A 6,768-nucleotide genomic window follows, 5' to 3' on the forward strand; every position below is an offset into this window, starting at 1 on the left:
TCACAAACTGTCACAGTTGAACAGCACCGTATAGCATGGCATTCTTGGTCCTCATCTCCTCCAGAAATCTAAAAATATTCCTTTTTTAAAAAACAATGCAAGACTCCTTATGCTGTGGAATTCTATTGGTACAATTTTCAATAAGTGTTCACAACGACTTCCATTGGTGCTGTTATCTGCACACTTTGGTTACAGTGTCTACTTTAGCAGTGGTTGAAGTTAATGAAAAGAAAGCAGAAGGTCTCCTTTGGTTGGCTAAGGGAGCTACAGTGCCCAGGATCAGCTTGAAGTTTTGTCCTCTGCTGTCAGGATCCAGTCCTATTGCACTTAGTATCTACCACCTCCTGTTGAAGAAAAATAACTCATTACTAGCAGGAGCTTAAATCCCTTTTTGCCCTTCAATAACCATTCACCAACTTCAAAGATGTAGCAGAGTAAGCACACATGCCTCTTTATAAAGCATTGTATTTTTAGCAGCAGACCGAAACCCTGCTCTGGCAAGCAAAGAGCTAGGAGATGCAAGCGGCTACGGTGCAATACAGTAGTACAACCTGGCACATGGTCATGATAACAGCTTTAGAGAAATGCATACAATAGTTTTCATTTTGCTTTTGCCTCATTTTTAAGGCACTTCACAGAATCACAGAAGCACAGAATGGGATTTGGACCTCCACCCAGTCCAACCCCCTACTAAAGAAGGTTCCCCTTGATCAGGTCACACAGGAACACATTCAGGAGGGTTTTGAAAACCTCCAGAGAAGGAGACTCCACACCCTCCCTGGGCAGCCTATGCCAAGGCTCCCTCACCCTCACAGCAAGGAACTTTCTCCTCACGTTCAAGTGAAACTTACTGTGTTCCAGCTTGTGCCCATTACCCCTTGTCCTGTAGAGGGCACTGCAGAGAAAAGACTCGCCCCATCCTCTAGACATCTGCCCTTTAGCTATTTGTAAGTATTGACAAGATATTTCCTCAGTCTCCTCCAGGCTAAACAGCCCCAGATCCCACAGCCTTTTCTTGTAAGAAACATGCTCCAGTTCCCCAGTCATCTTGGTGGCTCTGCACTGGACTCTCTCCAGAAGTTATTTGTTTCTCTTGAGCTGGAGAGCCCAGAACTGGACACAGGCCTCCAGATGAGGCCTCACCAGGGCAAAGCCAAGGGGGAGGAGAACCTCCCTTGACCTGCTAACCAGAGGGAAGAAGTTGGTGTTATTTCATTGCTTTTAATATTTTTATTTCACAGATACTTCTGGTTTTGTTTTTTTAATATTTAACCTTGAAAATTGTTTGATACAGATTTGAGATCAGAAAGATACCACACCACATATATTTCTTTTACAGGACATAGTAACCACTGGAAAAGAACAAGGCCTTTCCTGGCAGTGGGAATAAACCTCTCAGTCATGAACTGCATGTCTCAGCAGTTTGTTCTACTCACGTCTTGCATCACATGTTGTCGTCTTGCAGTCATGAGTCACTTGCTTCAGCTCCCACTGCTCGGGGATATCGGCTTGGCAAAGCTGCATCACTGCACGCCTCATTCCCTGGGGAACTGTGCACACAAAGCAGTGGGAAGTCAGGCCACTGCTGTGCTTGAAACAGAACAGATTTGCATTTGCGTTCAAGCTGCAGGGAGCACACTAAGTTGACTAATACTGTATCTATTTCTAGTCCCGTTACCTGGGTAATGCTAATTTCCTTTTGTTCTTTTCCTTCAGTGGTTACAAAAAGGTTTTCTTCTTTAAATTAACCTTTTAAAATCCAAACAAAATCGACTAAGTTCACAAACCAGCTATGCAATTTTTCCAGTTAGTGCCATTTCACTAATTACCAAAACAGTAGTATCAAGAAGGCAGCTTTCAGGAGTCTGAGAGATGTTAGTTCTGTTCCGGGCTGGAAATCCCTTTCTAATTTGGTCTTGCTTTTGCCTGTGCTATTAGGGAACAATTCTCCTCACCTTCGTAGCTTTGACCATTGTAAATAGCAACAGCTAACCTATGTAGTTCTGAAGGTCTCCAGCTTTTCCTTCTCAGTACAAAAATATTATGGTAGGATGAAATTAGCAGACATTAGTCAGACCAAACTTTCATCAGGAGGTTCGGAATGATCCTAGTTTTGCTAGATTTAGCATTTACTAGTACATTCCTGGTTTAGCACACATAGGTATCTAAAAAACCAAAAAAAACCAGAGAAGCCTAAGCTCCACATACAGTAGTCCAGCACTGCAGTTCACACAAATAGTCAAAGTTACATCACTAGCTTCCATTATTGGAACGTGAGTAATGAACAATTCTTTTCTGTAACAAAAGATATGCCCATCTTAAGATCCTCTCAGCAAACAGTAATTCCAAGACAGCCCCCTCAAACTCTAGCAAAAGTAAAATTAACAAAATGAGATCCTAAGCCTACAAACCTTTAGCATAACATGAACAGTTCAATGCTGGATTCAGGCTCTTGGAAAACAGGATGTTGCTTTAGACTCACTTCAATCTCAAGATGCTTCGTATGGGATTATTTCTTATGAGGACCTCTCATCTTCCCTACCTTCCTGGTATCTAGGGATTGAAAGAGAGAAACTTTTGACATAAAAATTACCAACACCACATAGTGAAAAACATCCAGCAATATACCAGTAGGTTTGATAGAAAAGGTTTTTCTCCAGGACAACTAATGACCTTTGTAATTAAATAAGCTAAAATGATACAGAAAAGATACAAAGATTGCATGAGATAAATGCACAAAGATTAAAAGTTGCCATCTGGTCCTGGCAGATCCCCGAGCTGCCTTTCACTATGAACAGCATTGGCAGGCTCCTTGGCAAATTAGCATCATTAACCGTGGCTGCTTAGAAATAATCAGCAGAAACACCTGCATCATATGCGAGCCCTGAACATGCCAATGGTCAACTGCAAATGCCCGTGCCTGGCATTACAATGCAATCCAATACTTCCTACTCCAGGCATAAAACCTTGTTGGAGTTCAGGCCCTCAATTGCCAGTTTTGTAGCTTGCGAACATCAAACAACAGTTTCTTCCCCTCTGCTGTAAAGGGCTCCTGAGTGGGTTTCTAGGGAAGGAACAGGGGGCACTCTCTCCTCTCTGTCAGTCTGTTTGAAGGCAGTGCAGACCTCATGAATGATTCCCATTCTTCCTTTCAAAGGGGCTAATGACAAGAAAAGACCTGGGGGTTTTCTTTTTGAAATCAAAATTACTCCATGGCAATACTTTGTAGAGACAAATAGACATTAGTGGATTATGTGTTTAGGGTTTCAGCCTTCATTTTATAGGATATGCCTCCCAGATATTTAGCATAGTGGCAAAGCCTATAAAAATGTGGGTCAGGACTAGAATGAGCTCTGCTCCCTAAACTGAGTGTGGAATTGACTTCCCTGGAGAACCTAACTCTTGGCACTTCCACATATCTGTCTGAAAGATGTATAATTTAACCAAGGATTCTCTCCATATCCTCACAACTTTATATAAAGAGCAAAATTTTCTCGCAGAGAGCTATTTCAGTATTGTATCCTACTCAGAACAAGATCACAAAGAGGGGTGCAGGCTGGAGCCTGACCAAGCCTTCACTGAACTACAGCTTTCAACAGCAGAAAGAAATCATGCACCCAGAAATATTACTGGACTCTAGAGAGAAGTATGTCTTTTTTTATTACTAAGAAGATCTTGAACTCCAGTTTCAGTCTTTGTCCCTCTGGTTTTCTTTGCCTTTCTGACCTTGGATGCATATTTTTGTGCTGAGTATTACACTCACCATCATGTTAGCCCTGTTAGTCTTCAGGGAAGGTGGACCCTAGAAACAGCAACAGCAGGTTTTAAGCAACAAACATTGCAGGAATGCAAGCACAAGACAGTTTCCAGGACTGCAGAGCTTGTACCCATGGTCAAAACCACACAGTGAGTGGAATTCAAACCTCCAGACCTTTACTTTGATTATGCAAGACAAACATCTGAAAGAGAAATGCAAATAAGGAACAGTTTAGCTTAGGAACTGTGTAGTTGTACCAGGTTACGTGTTCTGTGTGGAGAATGCTTGTAACATGCTTGTGCTAAAGTCATTGCAGATTTTATTGTTTTATTTAAAAAAAAACAAAACCAAACCTCTGAAATTGGCCAGTATCTGCTGGTGTTGGATCCAAAACATTGTCATGCTTCAGAACGCCATGCAGATCGTAAAAGAATGATGTTACTAATAAATGCTCTTCTCTGTTTAACTCCCCAAGAGGAGTTAACACACAACTGATTGTAGGAAGGATTTAAAACCTATGCCTTAAAGCTCTTCTCCAAGAAGAAACATTCAAAAGACTTCCTACATACTAAAGAATCTCACCAGTGCCTCCTTCAACATTTCTGTTTTGTTTTTTTTTCTATTGTAGGGCCAATAAAAGAAACAATACAGAAGTGCCAAAACTGTTGGTGGATCCGCAATCATGAAAAACTAATCTACACAGAAATACAGATAAGCACGAACTTTGCAGCTGGGAAAACACGGGGGATAGCTCCTCCATACGTGCTTCGTTGTTAGTTACCATTTTCAGGGCTTTTATACACTTATCAGTCTCTTTGTTTTAGTAACAGCTAAGGTAACAGCCAAGGTAACCTAACAAATACATATACCAGGGTCTTCTGGTTAAGGTAACAGCTAAGGTAACCTAACAAATACATTCACCAGGGTCTGGTAGCTAAGGTAACAGGTCCCTATCAGGTGTGGTATGTAACTCTTGCAGTTTGATCCTTATGTGATTCAAATGAATGCTTACTTAATCAATAGGTGTTTGAGTTATTTGCAAGTGCTTAGCTAATTGATTGAACTATTACTAGGTGATTAACCAGTGCTTAACAAGTGCTTGACTACTTATTGTGATGATAAGTTGTTAACTAAAATCATTGTGTATCTGCAACAAAACCAGAAGCCTACTTCTCAGAAATCAGGAGCACAAGCAGCTCTACAGAACATAGGCAGCCCTATCATTTTTGAAAGTAAATTTCTGTGAAATAATTTGGCTTCCAAGATCAAAATAATGTAAACTGTGTTCTAGAAACTGGATCTGGAGGTTTCTTAACATCTCTTTAAAAAGGCTTCCCAAAGAACTGAATATTTTTCCTCTTCTGTAACTAATAATCTGCCAAAAAGTGACTATATTAAGGAAAATACTACACAAAATGGTATTTAAAGTACTTTGACTGCCTCTTGGATTTCATTTATAGCAATTAACTGTACTATTTACAACACGTTGCAAGTTTTTGCAGATTACTTCCCCTCTCCCCTCCCCAACTGGTCTGTGCTTTTACACATAAAAAATGCTTACATTAGTATGCATACAACAGAGAATACACACTCATTGCAGGTTCTGGGATAAGGGGAACAAATAAAAGTTATTTCAACTTCTCTCACCTGAGTCAGAGTTTATACAATCTGGGATGCTGGCACTACAGATGCTTGACTACAGCAGACTGGTCAATTATGCTGCATTTCAGACATCACAGAATAATCATATTAGTATCTGTCCAAAATATAAGGACAACTGTTGCAGTGTTATGTTGATGTCACAAAACCAATATACCTGTTATTTTAAAAAAACTAGTGAGTTTTGGTTTGTTTTTATTTCCCCAGAAGGGGTTGTTTCTATTGGTTCAACTTTTAGTACTACAATAGATGTTACTAATCTTGAAAGAGGCACTTGTTTCTCCTTGATTTGTGTGATGGGAATAAAATGTAAAATATGCTTGTGTCACCTTGCAGACTGTTGGGCAGACAGACATTTTCTGGCTTCTTGGAAATGCTGGCCAGTAGGGATCACTGAATGCCAATCCAGGTCCAACCTGCTCACATGGAACCCATGAAGAAGCACGACAGGCACTAAATCTTACGACGACCTGCGTTTAGCGCAGGCATTGAGAGTTTCACCGTACAACCCTCCACCATAGTTACCAAGATCCTATAAGGCATGAAGGTGGCATAAGATGCAGCAGCAAGTCAGTCATACCTAGGCTCCACAGTTAACCTACAAATGAGGATTTCCACTTGACAACATGTATCATAAAAGTACATGCAGCATTAATCAATGCTTGTATGCTGTCACTGTGGCCTTCAATGCTGTCAAATGTGCTACCATTTGGAAGCTTAGAAGTGTGGATTTTCTTAAATGTGTAACAAGAATGTCACTTTTACAGGACTTGGTTCTGAAGGAAATCTCATTTCATTTTACCTGAGAATGTCCATTTAATGTCAGTGGTGCCAATGCTGTGCATAGGTCACTTTCCATTGTCTGAATACAGCATTTTGTGTTTCTGAAAAATACTGTGCCTGTCAAGAAAATAAGATTCATTTGTTTTTATCGATCCAATGCAGTTGCTGGGCCTGTCAGTAGGTGAGGTGGAGGTGCAGCACTCCATGCACAGGAGTCCTCTGCCTATGTGACTCCATATGGCGTGCTGCTGCTGCTAATGAACGTGTAGATACCTTTCAAGGTGCCCATCTCCTACCTACTTTGGCACCTGAACATTTATACTTTTCAAGTACACCTCTTATCACTTCAATTAGCAATTTTAATGGTCAAGAAATGACTTGTGTGTGATCTGCTTTGTATCTCCTGAGCAATCTTTCAGCTGCTAGTATTTACTCAATGGCCCAACTAGAAAGGTCAGAAGATTGAGGTGTATGAACAGGTGTATCCTGTGGCAACCCCACTCACTTCTGACATGCGTCTGAGTCTTCATCAGCTTTGCTTATTTTTAGAGTAAGAATAAACCAACTTC

This window comes from Colius striatus, chromosome 1, assembly GCF_028858725.1.
Source record: "Colius striatus isolate bColStr4 chromosome 1, bColStr4.1.hap1, whole genome shotgun sequence".
NCBI lineage: Eukaryota > Metazoa > Chordata > Aves > Coliiformes > Coliidae > Colius > Colius striatus.